General features: G+C 35.6%; 1 long non-coding RNA gene across 1 annotated transcript; it reads left to right on the top strand.

Moving 5' to 3' along the window:
- The first annotated feature begins 658 nt into the window (after positions 1-658).
- Positions 659-3,546, top strand: LOC111918550 (uncharacterized). The gene is made up of 5 exons (XR_002859277.3): positions 659-1,421; positions 1,503-1,589; positions 2,013-2,145; positions 2,639-3,004; positions 3,092-3,546. It is a non-coding gene; the product is annotated as an uncharacterized LOC111918550 (long non-coding RNA).
- Positions 3,547-14,553: the final 11,007 nt, after the last annotated feature.

Raw genomic sequence — 14,553 nt, 5'->3', positions numbered from 1 at the left:
GGTTACGCGGCGCGTACCAAATCTGTACGTTGAGCGTACCCGGCAACTTCACAGAATCGGGGAACGCGACCCCCTACGTTGCGCGTACTGGGATTACGCCCCGCGTAAGTCCCAATCTCATACTCTTTTTGATTTTGGGTCTTAAACGGTTAAGACACACGTTCAACTTCCAGATCTGACTACTAAAGCCACTTAATCCATAAAGTCAGTGACTTTAAGCCTTTGCATGGCTGTAGAAGTCACCAACACCTAAATCATTCCATTTCCAACCTTTAGGAGCCCATAACTCAAGCATGGTCAGCTCTTAATGACCAAGACTGGATTTTTATGACCTAACAACCCAAAATAAGATAACATGGGACAGATCTCGGGTCCTAGGAGCTTATCATACTACAAGAAAACAACCCTTTAATGACGCGTAAACAATCACACACACCGATTTACGACACGCATTCTTGCGTGCCTTAAAAATAATGTCAGATTTCCAAAATTTTAAAGATAGAGGACACGCATTTAGGTGTGCGCTAAAATTAGTGTCCAATAAAAAAAATTACAAACACGGAGGGCACTTTTATCTTAAGTGTGTGTCCTCTTCAAATGTCGCTTTATAATCTTATCTCAAACGCGCGTTTTCTCTCCAAAATCACAGGGAGTATTAATTTCTAGGGCTTTTTTGCAGAACACTCGAAATACTCGATCACTCATTATGTTCTCTCTACAATCGATCCGGCGCCGATCGACAACCTCAGGCTCACTTCTTCTCCTTCTCCGACGACCTTAAGAAAATAGAGAACATTTCATAGCTATCACCGGAACAGGAAAGTAGGGAGAAGGAGGGGAACAAAAAGTAAAAAATCGACCCTCTTCTCTCCCCTCTTGTCTCTCTATTTTGTTCTCTAGTATCTCCCTTCCATTCATGCCTCCATCTAGACATCCGACATCCACATCCATAGCCTCCAACCCTCACCGCCAAAGCCGACAAAGAAGATGAAGAAACGCATGCCCTAACTTTCATGCATTTGGGTGTGAGCAAAGAAAGGTGGCAATTAGGGAAAAAGAAACGCAATGGGTTCTTACTCCAAGGTGACCATCATTCACATAGCTAGTGCAATTTCTAGGGCTCAAAGGTTTGAACTTCTTGATTTCCCTAATCTCTCATCTTCCTCACAAAGTTATGAAGAGCAATCCTTGACATGGCGTTCTTAAGGTTGATTAGGCACATGAAGTCTGATGTTTTTGTTTAGACTATAGTGAATGGATCTTACAGTTCTCTATTTTCTGTGACTCGTTTCCAGGAGTCTCTTTTTCATTCTCTTTAGTATTCGATATGTTTGATGCTAGTTTAGATCGTGCAATACCCTCACTTGTGGCAACAACATCTTGATAATTTGGTTCATCTTTTTAGTGTGGGAAGGCTAAAGGTTTCATTTTTTTATAACTTTTTCAACATCTTTCTTGAAGAAGTCCAATTTTTAATAGATTCTTTTTTGTTAAATTATCAGGTTGCAATAGACCCTAAAAGCTTTGTGGGTGTACAATTTGTTGCTGATGCAGTAGAATATCTTCATTTTGGTAAAAGTGTAGGCAAGGTACGTGCATAAATTGTGAAGATGGGATGCCTATGGCTATTTCTATTTTGAAGGGACGTGTATAGTAGGTGTTGTTTCTGCCATTACGTTTATCCAAGGCATAGTTCTGTTTTTTGTATCTCTTAAATGTTTTTGTGTTTATATCAATTAAATAAATATATTTGAGATATGTTTTGGATATGAAATATACAGGTTATCTGATGATGGTAGTTGTAGGACATGGGATGCAAGCTACTCCCTGTGTCAACCATGCATTTATGGCCCTAAGCAAACTAATGTTGTTGTTGATTAGTAATAAAATCATTGTCTTCCTAAAAAAAAACTTAAACTTTTAAATCATTCAACTTTTTGTAGGGAGTAACAGCACTTAACAATGACATTACCTGATGCTGACAATTTTTATTATTTATAAAAACTGTACAGGTTCTGATGGACTTTCCTCAATTGACAATGACATTACCTGATCAGCGTAAAGAGTCTGTGATGAAACGTACAACACTTGTGGCCAACACTTCTAACATGCCTGTTGCTACTAATGAGGCTTCAATTTATACAGGTAAAATGAATTCTTAAAGTAACAGATTTATGATGTATGCTGTTTTATTTTTTACATCATTTCTTTTGTCTATTATCTTTCTTCTTAATTTATTTTGACAATAGTTAAAGTCAAAGAAGAATAGTTAGTATTGGTCACACCATGGACAAACTCTAAAGTGTTCAATATAAATTTAGCATTATATTCTCATTTCAACAATGTGAAAAAGAATCTTAACAGCCAACAATTTGGCAAATCTTACATAAAACATAAAATAACTACAATCATATATAAATTCCTATTAGTTTACTCAAAAGGTATAACTTACACACACAGGTTTCATACAAAATTAAGATCAAATCGACTACTCTTTTCTTTTCCTTTCTTTTTTCAACCCACTGTATTTGTATCAACATCACCCTATTCATATAAGGTAATTATAAGATTATTACATGAACGCTTTTGATTGTGGGTAATGATGACATTAATGATATGTTTTTGTTCAATTCTGCAGATAGATATGCACACTATCTGTTTGAAAACCATAGCTATGAAGAAGCCATGTATCATTTTGCAGCATCCCAAGTAGAAATAACCCATGTGCTTTCTTTATATCCATCTATTCTTCTTCCCAAACCAGTTGAAAAAAGTATTGAAGTTAGTGGGGAGTCAACTCGGGTACAACAGAATACTATACAGAGAGTTCTCCAAGTTCTCAAATCAATCAAATGGAATCTGATGATCTTCCTGCTCTTGAACCCAAGAAAATGAACCACAAAGCTCTAATAAAATATTTGAAAAAAAAGAGGCCCAACATTGTTGGAAAGGCGGCTGCTGAAGTTATTTCAGATGTTGTACACGTTCCAAGAAATCAAACAAGGTAAATTAACTTTAATAACTTAAAATTTTGGACATGGATAAAAAAATCGAACTTTTTTGTAATTTTAATTTCTTTTTGTGTTTTTAGGGACGAGTTAATATTCCTACGTGCTAGAGAGATAGCAGCAATATGTGATGACACTGCACTTCTGCAAGCTTTACTGTTGACTGGTCAGATTGTTGCTGTTTTGGAGCGACTAAAGGGTTTTAACTACTGTGATATGAAGATATGTCAGAAGCTCTGTTTCAAATACTTCAAATAAATTCATTTCGACATGCTTATTAATTGTAAATTTACATTATGAATTATGATCAGGTACAAGATGGGGTTCTTGTACATGACCAGGGTTAACTTCCTATTAACACTGGTCACAACAATGATATATGTGTGTTTTTCGCACCTACTGCAGCGGGCCCTAAACCCTAGGGCAATAGAGCATTCGAGTTTCACCCTTAACGTTGATTTTACTTTTGAGATACTTTATCCTTGCTCAGTTGATTGGAACTTAATTAATAGATCAAGAGAATATTTAATAAGCAAAAGAGTATACTATCAAGAGAAGATGTCCTTTTCTTTTCATATTAGAGCTTTTGTTTGTTGTATCAGCTGTTTAATTTCAATGATGTATGGATCGAGTAGTTGATACTTATAACAATACTGCATTACTAAGAAAAGACTACAACCTTTGTCCCCACCGTTTTGATTTTTAGAAGTGCTACCTTCTGCAGTTCGAATTCTAAGATTGGCATGGATGGTTGAGATTTTTAGTTTTATTTGTTGTCTTTTATTATGGTGATATATAGTTGATGATTGGTTGATGTAATCATCATGTTTATTTGTAATCAAAATAGTTCTTAATAAGTCTGGAAGTTGCTTATTGTTATTATCTTAATGTCACTCCATATTTTCTACCCTTTAATTGGTGATCCTATTATTGGTTTATCAAGATGCTTTCTGGATTCCTGCCAAAATACTGTGTAAGATCTAGATTCTTGTCACATTTTTGGTCATATATTCACATTTACAGATTTCATTCGATTAAAAATGAAACAGATGATGTGTATACAGCACTTGATGAAAAAAAACATGCCATTAGTGATATACAACAAACACTTGTTATTATTACATTTGGTGTTTAGGTACAACTTCAACAAAGTTGCACAATACAAGCAACTTACACTTGAGGAAGCAGAAGAAAAGATAAAAAACAGAAGGAAAACTGCAGATGGCCTGGTATGAAAGATGGATATGATGAAAGCTGCAAACAACTGTGCAGCTGCTTTTGGTGCATTCTGCTCAATCAGCTAAAAATGATTCATTCTATTAAAAGTTGTATTTTTTTTTTTTCTATATTTAGGCACAGAAGTTGATAAGCCTTTGTGGGTGGGAGCCAAGGTGGCTTCCAAATGTTCAAGATTGTGAAGAACATTCTGCTCAATCAGCTAAAAATGGTGCTTCTTTTAATCCTAATAAACATCATAACCTTAACAAGAAAACAATATCTGAAGATTCTTCAAAGAAGGAAACTAGAGCCCCCTTATTGGATTGCAGCTTACAGGAATGGATTTAAATCTTACAATGGGAAGTGGATTATCTCAAAAAAGACCTGTATCAGACTTATACCGAGACCCAAATCTCGGGCAGGCTGCGGGCAGTGAGGTCGGGGGTCGGGCAGCTTCGTATAAAGTCAACGATATTCCCCATACATATAACATTGAAGGTGTTGTCATTAACCGAGATGCTGATGAAGTCAACGATAGTAAACGGGCATGTGGGTCCGGGACTACTCATCTGGTGCGGGTCCCAGCCGGGTTTCATATTTTGATATTGACATAAATGCCCTTCCTCATTCCACTAAAGATTCAGCAAGAGCTTCATCTGTTATAGCAATGGACACTTTTTTGTCATAGTGATGATGATAATGATTCAATGGAGAGTGTTGAAAATCATCCTGGATATGTAGGAGGAGATGAGGTTAATTACCCTTCGGTGTCTGGTGTTAAAAGCCCGGATAACCAGGGGAAAAATAGTACAAATGATGAAGAGGTTTTGAATGTTATGGGTCATGGAAAAGACGGTTTTACCCTTGCGATTAGTGGAGGAGGGAGTGTGGGAATGGGTGTGAGTCATGAAGCGGAGATTCAGGGGTCGGATGGGTTGATTCATAGAAGTGGAAGTGTTGTTGGGAATGTTGCTGCAGTAGGGGTCGAGGTGGCACCATGTGTGTTTTCATGACTATTACCTTTTCTTACTTAATTAACATATGTAGGTGTGGGGGTGTTATGGGAAAATACGCTGCAGGGGAAGTGAAGCCACCTTCTCTTGGTAAGTGGAAATGTTTTTTTTTTAATAAAACTTTTGAAAGAAGGATAATAACAATTAACACAGTAGTAAAATTTTGTGTTTAGTAATGGCTTCTTTATGTGGATCTGGAAAGCATCCACAATTAATGCTATCTACACCAAGGTGGGCTGTTGCTGATGACGTAGGTGTAATTTTAAGTTTATGTGATGAGGAAGTTGCTCGTTATGAAACCGCTACTCTAACTGCAACTGCTGTTCCTGCTCTATTACTTCCTCCTCCAACAACAGCCATGGATGAGCATCTTGTTGCAGGGCTTCCTGCTTTAGAGACTTATGCAAGGCTCTTCCATAGGTACTATGCTATTGCTAGTCCAAGTGCTACTCAAAGACTTCTTCTTGGATTATTAGTAGCACCACCTTCATGGGCTCCAGATGCTCTTGATGCTGCTGTTCAACTAGTCCAGCTTCTTAGGGCAGCTGAAGATTATGCATCTGGGATGCGGGTAAGTTGACTTGACACCCTAAAACTCAAACTTTTAGTTTTTAGAATATGGGGTAACGTCTGTTGTTCTTTTTATATTGTCTTGTTAATATCTATATAAATGATTGTGCTAAATTCATTTCTTGGTATGTTCTTGTCTAAATAAATTGGGTCCTTAAACTATTAGGATATTATATTAAAAATCTTATTGTAAGATATTTCTCCTATGTTTTTTTTTTGACTTGGTCAACCCTTAAATACCAAATGTATATCTTTCTAGGTGTTGGTGGACATGATTCGTCTACCAGATTGGGTATTTGAAAGTGTTGATCAGGAAATGAGAGTCATGGAACAAGATGCCACTCCACATCATCCGGGAATTTACTTATCTGATGCTTAGGTTACAAATAATCTACAATAGAAAACCTTATTTTAAATTTTAATCCCATCATCTTATTTGGACTGCGATCATGTATCAAATGAGTTTGGAGCATTAGTCTTAAAGAATTATGAAAGGCAAGATGCAACTTTACTTAGTTGGAATTTGATGTACATAGTAGATTAATGCAAATTTAGATATTGTAAGAAATAGAATTGTATGACATTAAATTTTATGCAATGGATTGTATTTTTTGTATATGATATTTTATTTCTATTATGAGACATTAAATGCAAATTTAATTTAAAATTTAATAAATATATAAATTATTTTGTTTTAGAACATTTAAAATTATGATACGCAAAAATGTATGTCATCTTCATTTATGACATGGCCTTTCTTGACAGGGGCTTAAACACGCGCGCTGTAAGGTTACGACATGCAAATGCCTGTCGTCTTCCTTTATGGCAAGGCATTCCTTGATACGCATTGCGTGTCATAACCGCGTGTCGTAAATACGCGTCATAAATGCACGTCGTAAATGCACGTCGTAAATGCACGTCGTCTCTCTTTATGACAAGGCCTTTCTTGAGGCGCATTTGCTCGTCGTCTGAGCGTTTTACGACGCGCAATGAGCGTCGTAAAAGGCTGTTTTTCTAGTAGTGTCAACACATAAACTTATCAACTTGGGGGACAAAACCCTAAAACATCCCCATAGAAAACAAAAACAGAAAAGAAGGAAAGCTTGAAGCTTTATACCTCCAAATGAAGCTTTTCCCACAGCTAAACTCGGATTTAAAAGCTTGAGCTCTAACTCCTTCTCTTCGAAAGCTTTCTCTTCACCTTAAATGTCCAAGATTACACCAACAAGCTCTCCAAGGCACACTCTTGCTACAAGAACGAGATTTAGGGTTGGGAGGTTAAGTCTCTGGGAATGGTGGCCAGAAAAGAGGCCATAATGGTCTTTAAATAGGTGGCTAACAAAGGATTAGGGTTTCATTTCTGGGCTGGGTACCCCTTGCGTACTGGGCAATCCTCCAAGATCAAACACGCGCACGAGTATGCTGAGAGTACACCCTAGTACGCCCCGCGTACCCGTCTTCCATTCTTTCCTTGACAAGGACCAAAATAGACAACCGCCCAAGGATTAGGGTTCATAAAGCATACGTGATTTTTGGGATGTTAAAATTATCATGCAAAATATATACATATAGTCGTCATGGGTTCCCCCATGGTCTTTATCTGGAATGTCATGGGCTCCCTCATGGTCTTTGTCTGGAATGTCATGGGCTCCCTTCATGGTCTGACATCCAAGTGTCATGGGCTACCCCTGGGGCCTTCCATGCAAGTATCACAAAGACAACTAGCATACCATATAACACATAATGGGCCAACATTGGTGCCTTCGACCCATGGATATAGTGAGAAGACTCACCTCAAACTATACACGAATAATCCTACATTGCCACTGTTGCTGCGAACCGGGTCCCGAACTAAGTCAAACAACCCAAAACCATAATCAATAACTAAACAAGGCTAAATCCCAACACTTGGCCCAAAGATGGCCCAACTAACTAGTCCCACTAATGGACCAAACCCATTAGGCCCACCAAGGCCCAAAACCAAAAGATCCATAGACGCCCATTAAGGGCCTAATTTTCCAAATTGGGCCTAACCCCCATACGGGCCTTATCCTTAAGCCCAATATTTCCTTAGTCCCAAAAAGTTGATCTCAGATGGCCCAAAAGGCCCAAAGCAACAAGGAGGCCCAAAGATATGAAGTCTAAAAACACAACAAGCCTAAGCCCAGTTGAATGCCGTACGCGGGGTGTACATTCAGCTATGTTGGGCGTACTCAGCGAAACCTGGTCGTGACCAAATCAATGTACGTTGGGTGTACGTCCAGTTACGCCGGGCGTAACCTGGCTCATTCTAAAACTCGATTCTGACTAGGGGTGCAAACGAGCCGAGCCGAGCCCGAGTCTGGCCAGGCTCGGCTCGGGCTCATTTAAGTTATATGAGGCTTGAGCTTGAGCTTGGCTCGATTTGATCTTTCTTATAATGAGCTCAGCTCGAGCACGTAAAGAATTATCCAAGCTCGGCTCGGGCTCGGGCTCGACTCATTTTTATCTGACGTGCCTAAATAAGCTTAAGCTCGGCTCGAGCTCATTAAGAAGCTCGTTTACTAATACCCTAAATCCGTAATTCCTCTAATATATTTTTATTTTAATATATATAAATAATAATAAATTATATTATGTAAAGGCTCGTTTAGGCTCGCGAGCCTAATCGAGCTTAATGACATAGGCTTGAGCTCGAGCTCGTTTAATAAATGAGCTTAATATTAAGCTCGAGCTCGGCTCGGGCTCATTTAAAATCGATTTCAAGTCGAGCTTTTAACGATCCGATCCCGAGTAGCTCGCGAGTAGCTTGGCTCATTTGCACCCCTAATTCTGACTTAACCACTTCAGCACTTTGCACCCAAACTTCAGAGAACCTCAAAATAAAGCTCCTAATGCATAAAGTCGGCACCTTTATGCATTTGCATGACTTATTGGGACCCAACAACCTTCATAATCCATTAAGACCCATTCATACCTAACTAAAACATGCATGGACCAAAAGCAATGATCAAGATACCATTTTTACGAACCTATAAACTCAAAAAGGGCAAGATCTAGCAATCTTAGCTCCTGGAGTGACTCATACTCACAAGGAGGATTCAAAACCCATAAATAAGCACAAATCTAGCCCTAAATGCATAAAACATAACAAGAAGCCAAGGTATGAACTAGATGCCTTAAATGAGCTGGAAATGAAGCTAAGAGTCTGGATCTACGAGTTTTCCTTTGAACAACAAGCTAGCACCAAGCACCCTTTCCTTGAAAATGAGCAAAGCACACCAAAATACATACTTAGATCTCTCAAACACTCAATGAGAGGTTAGGGTTTCCGATATGAGGCTAGAAATCAATGGAGGCTGAGAAATAAAAGAGCCTTGAGCTCATAAAGATGTTTAAATAGTGCCCAAACCCTAAAAATTAGGGTTTGGCACTCTACTCATTACACTAGGCATACCCCTAGCTTACGCTAGGCGTACTCACCCAGGCACGTGCCACTTACCATGCACACATGGGACTGCTTTGCCATTCTTTTCCATTAGGGGTCATTTCTGCCAACAACTTCAAATTGCCATAACTTTCTCACCTTAGGTCCGTTTCCAACGAACCTTATATCCACGAAAAGGTGGAGAGGATCCCTACACTTCTAACAACACACCATATCCTTAAAACTTATCGGAGAAAAACCCAAAATTCATAAAAGATCGACTTATCAAATTAAGATTATACCTTTGGGCTCCGGAAACACCATCGAACACTTGGATCACTTAAACCATAAGACTCACATCCAAAAAGGGCTAAATCCTTCCTTCCTCAAGGCCTTAAGCCTCATGACAACTGATGATTGGGCCGCAGCCCCAAACAATGAAACAAGTCCAAAGCTGAGTGTTACAACTCAACATCTTTATTTTTTATCTACAAAAAAAATTCCAAGAACATTTTAATAAATTACTGGAAAAATAAATTCAAATTATAAATTTTTGTTTTTCGATTTTACCTTTATTGGGCTCAATTCTGAAAGCTCCTGTAAATAGAATATAACTTCGTCATCCGTAACACCCACTATTTCTTTTTTAACATCATGCAAATTCGTCTTTGGACTAACATGGGTTATTAAACATTTTAAAAAAAATGATAAGTATAGTTATTCCGAATTGATATTCCGTAACAACATTCCAGAATATTTCATCGGGACCCAAAAACCGATTTGAAACACACTACAAGGTACTTACATGAGATTTATACACGTACAACAACAAAAATATAAAAGATAGGATTATCCAGATTCGATCATACTGTTTCGGAGTTGTTCCTCGTATTCTGGACCATTCCAGAATACGTAAATCATTTTTTAAAAATCAAATGTAAAGTAATTTAAAGAATATAACTTACTTGGTTTGACGAATCCATGCTGGAAATTAGGTCCGAAATACGAGTAGATCGTGCTTTGGATACGCAAATTCCCGAATGCGTATTCTGGATTTTTGTGTGTGTGACCTATATATATATATATATATATATATATATATATATATATATATATATATATATATATATATATATATATATATATGAATTATTAAGGCAACACATATTTGAACCAATGAAAACATAACAACACATCACTTTAGGGTAATTACATAAATAATTTCCACAATACATTACTTGTGAATAAAAAAATTGACACATGTTATTTGATTATTGGTTCCAACATATGTTGCCCTAGTTATTCGTTTTCCTTAGAACTCATTATATATATATATATATATATATATATATATATATATATATATATATATATATATATATATATATATATATATATATATGAGCTTAGCCCGGTTTTCAGGTCCAGAATGACCAAGTCTGGACCAAGTTGTTTATTATCACTGAAAAACCATTAAAAAATGTTTAGAATACTCAATTTCCCCCCAAAAAAAAAAAAAAATATCATTTTACAAGTATTTAACACATACCACAACGACCGGAGCTATAATGACAAAAAAAAGGTTAGAACCAAAGTAGCCTATTATGCCAAACCACAGGACTATTATATATTTTTGTCATAAATAAATAAATTGTTGATATTTGCAAATCCGAACAATACTTAAACGGAAAGGGAAAATGACTTATCAAGGTAATTAACTTTTCGGTATGTTCACATCTGGTTAACTATCTTTTTTTTGTACACATCTAGGTAACAAACTTGTTGGAAGTGTTCTAATATGACCATTATGACCTGCTGTAGCAGGTTAAATCCTAGATGTGAACACTTTCAACAAGTTCATTACCTAGATGTGTACAAAAAAAGTAGTTACTCAAATATGAACAAAACGAAAAGTAAGAGTAAATTACATGAATGGTCCCTGTGGTTTGGGTGAATTTGTATTTTTGGTCCCTAACTTATGTTTTTAACTCGGATGGTCCCTAATGTTTATTTTTGTTGCACGTTTGGTCCCTGTCTTACCTAACTTATTTTTTTAAGAGTAAATTACTGAAATCGTCCTTGTGGTTTGCTTAAAATTGCACGTTTGCTTTCTAACTTTTTTTTGCACTCGGATCGTCCCTGTGGTTTGATATTGTAGCGTTTTTCGTTCCTATGGTTTGGTAAAAATTGCATGTTTAATCCCTAACTTTATGTATGTAAGGGACAAAAAATGCAACAAAATCAAACCACAGGGACGAAAAACGCAACAAAATCAAACCATAGGGACGATCCGAGTGCAAAAAAAAAAGTTAGGGACCAAACGTGCAATTTTGACCAAACTACAGGGACGATTTCAGTAATTTACTCTTTTTTTAACTCGTAAGGTCTATTAATTTTTTTTAAATATATAAAGAATAAATACATAAATAAGAAAATTAACTAAAAAATTAACTAATAAGGGCATAATAGTCTTTTTAGGTAAGACAGAGACAAAACACATAACAAAAATAAACAGTAAGGATCATCCGAAGAGATACAAATATGCGGGGTCTATTAATTTTTTAAAATATATAAAAAATAAATACATAAATAAGAAAACTAATTAAAAAATAAATTAATAAGGACACAATAGTCTTTTTAGGTAAGACATGGACCAAACGCGCAATAAAATAAATAGTATGGACCATCCGAGTTAAAAAAATAAGTTAGGAACCAAAAACACAAACTCCTCCAAACCACAAGGACCATTCGTGTAATTTACTCTTACTTTTCGTTTGGTTCATATTTGGGTAACTATTTTTTTTTGTATACATCTAGGTAACGAACTTGTCAAAAAAGTATTCACATCTAGGATGTAACCTGCTACAACAGGTCATAATGGTCATATGTGAACACTTCCAACAAGTTTGTTACCTAAACGTGTACAAAAAAAAAAGATAGTTACCCAGTTGTGAACATACAAAAAGTTAATTACCTTTATAAGTCATTTTCCCAAACGGAAATGTATGTATTTCAATATAGGTTAACAAAAGCTTTCATTACGACTCAAATCTTTAATAAAATACATTATGTGTTAACAAAAACTCTTATTATCACTTAATTCTCTAAGAAAATTCATTTTTATTTAGGGGTGAGCAAAATTCTCATGGGTATCGAACTGAACTAGTACCGAACCAATACCATTTATGTTAATATGAGACGATCCTCGGTATTATAAAATCATAAAATTCGGGGTCCAGTACAGTGTGTGCCGGTGCTAAGTACTGAAAATCGGTACTGTACCATTAGCTTTATTTTAGTTCGGTACTCCATAACATTTTCCACCCAATACTTGGTATTCGCATATGGGTACCTGTCCGATACCATTTGCATCCCTAGTTTTATTGATCATAAAAGGCACCTTTTAAGGATGTTCGTGGTGTGGTGTAAATTCCAAACCAGAAAATCGCACCATATATACAATTTGAGATTTTAAAAAACCACATATTATACTACAACAGTAAAAAACCAAATTATATAATGAGGTGAAGATGTTTTTTTTGTGATTTAACGAAGGAAGCAGTAGCTCGAGGTCAATTCACTATCGATATACAATTATTATTTGTATTTATTGTTGTATTAGTATAGCCCAATTGTGTTTTTTTTAGTCTAGCCCATTTACTTGGCTTAGCCCAATACCTTGTATGATGTATATATTGTTTTCAGCAACGAGAATACGTTCATGGGAAAATTACCTTGTTTCATGGTATTAGACTTAAACCTACATTCTTTCTCCCCGACCTCTCAAATCAAAGACCCTACGAAGTGATCAATATCAAAACATATATCCTTATCGTCCTTGATCTTAACGAGCTTAACTATGATGCATGTCGGGAGTTGTTTGAAACTCATTATCACGGGTAAGGTGTAGGTGCATTCCTCACTAGCTATTCCAAACCTACATCCGACAAAGATGAAAAATGGTTCAAAGCATGATCACTAAAAGAAAAATAACTTACATCCACAGTTTTTAAAGCCTAAAAGTGTGATCGTATCCTATAGTCACACTTTTTTTTCATCAAAATTGTGACCATATGTCATGATACCATAGGTATCTTATGGCCACAAGCTATTCCAAACCTACATCCGACAAAGACGAAAAATGGTTCAAAGCATGATCACTAAAAGAAAAATAACTTACATCCACAATTTTTAAAGCCTAAAAATGTGATTGTATCCTATAGTCACACTTTTTTTTTCATCAAAACTGTGACCATATGTCATGATACCATAGGTATCTTATGGCCACATTGAAATTCAACATTTGAAATCGTGACCGTATCATAAAAAATTGTGGCAATGATGTATGGATTTAATCAAGTATTTATCGAATATGTGCTCATAATACTTTTTAGACACAAGTTTTCGTTAATTAAGTGGCGTTAGGCACCTCTATGGCAACAATAATTTATTTATTAGTGTGCTATTTTTTATTATTTTTTGACAGATTCAAAACATGAAAGTATGGCTATAACCTACATTTTAGTCACATATAAAGTGTGAAAAATTACTTTTAACCATGTTTAGTTTAGATTTGATGTGACTATTTCTTACCATTTAGTTACATTAATTTATGTTAAAGCGTGACATATAATATCATTTAGCCACATTAATTTATGTTAAAATGTGATGTATGATATCATTTAATCACATAAAAAGAAATTGATAAAGACAAAAATGTGACAATTGATTGGGTATTAGTGAGACATAGTTTAGTTGTTAAAATCATTGATGAATATTACTTATAGCAACATACGTTTTGTAAATGATGTGATTAGTTGTTACTTTTTAGTGACATTCATTTACGATAAAGTGTGACATATGAAATCATTTAGTCACATGTCACACCCTCAGCTAGCAGCGGAAACGTCGAGTTGTGCGACACTAGAATGTTAGATCATATATATTGAACATACATTGAACAGTATAATATATATATATATATATATATATATATATATATATATATATATATATATATATATATATATATATATATATATATATATATATATATATATAACATCAATATCACTTCCATTATGGATAAAAATATTACATCAAAATATGTTTATGAAATACTAGAAATTCTAATGCAAAAGGTACCTTAGCAGATAGGCATAACTATACATGATAATAAGTATTCGGTAGCTTCATCGATTAACGTTTTCTTTTGGGAGTGCAATCTTTCATCTATTGGTTTCTTAGGAATACATGTGGTTTTGAAATGTCAACATAATGTTGGTGAGTTCACAGGTTTTTATACTTTGAAAGTACTCTTGATTCATAACTTTATTAA

The sequence above is a fragment of the Lactuca sativa genome, chromosome 8 (genome assembly GCF_002870075.4).
Source record: "Lactuca sativa cultivar Salinas chromosome 8, Lsat_Salinas_v11, whole genome shotgun sequence".
NCBI classification, from domain to species: domain Eukaryota; kingdom Viridiplantae; phylum Streptophyta; class Magnoliopsida; order Asterales; family Asteraceae; genus Lactuca; species Lactuca sativa.
This window is presented reverse-complemented; position numbering and strand designations above follow the sequence as displayed.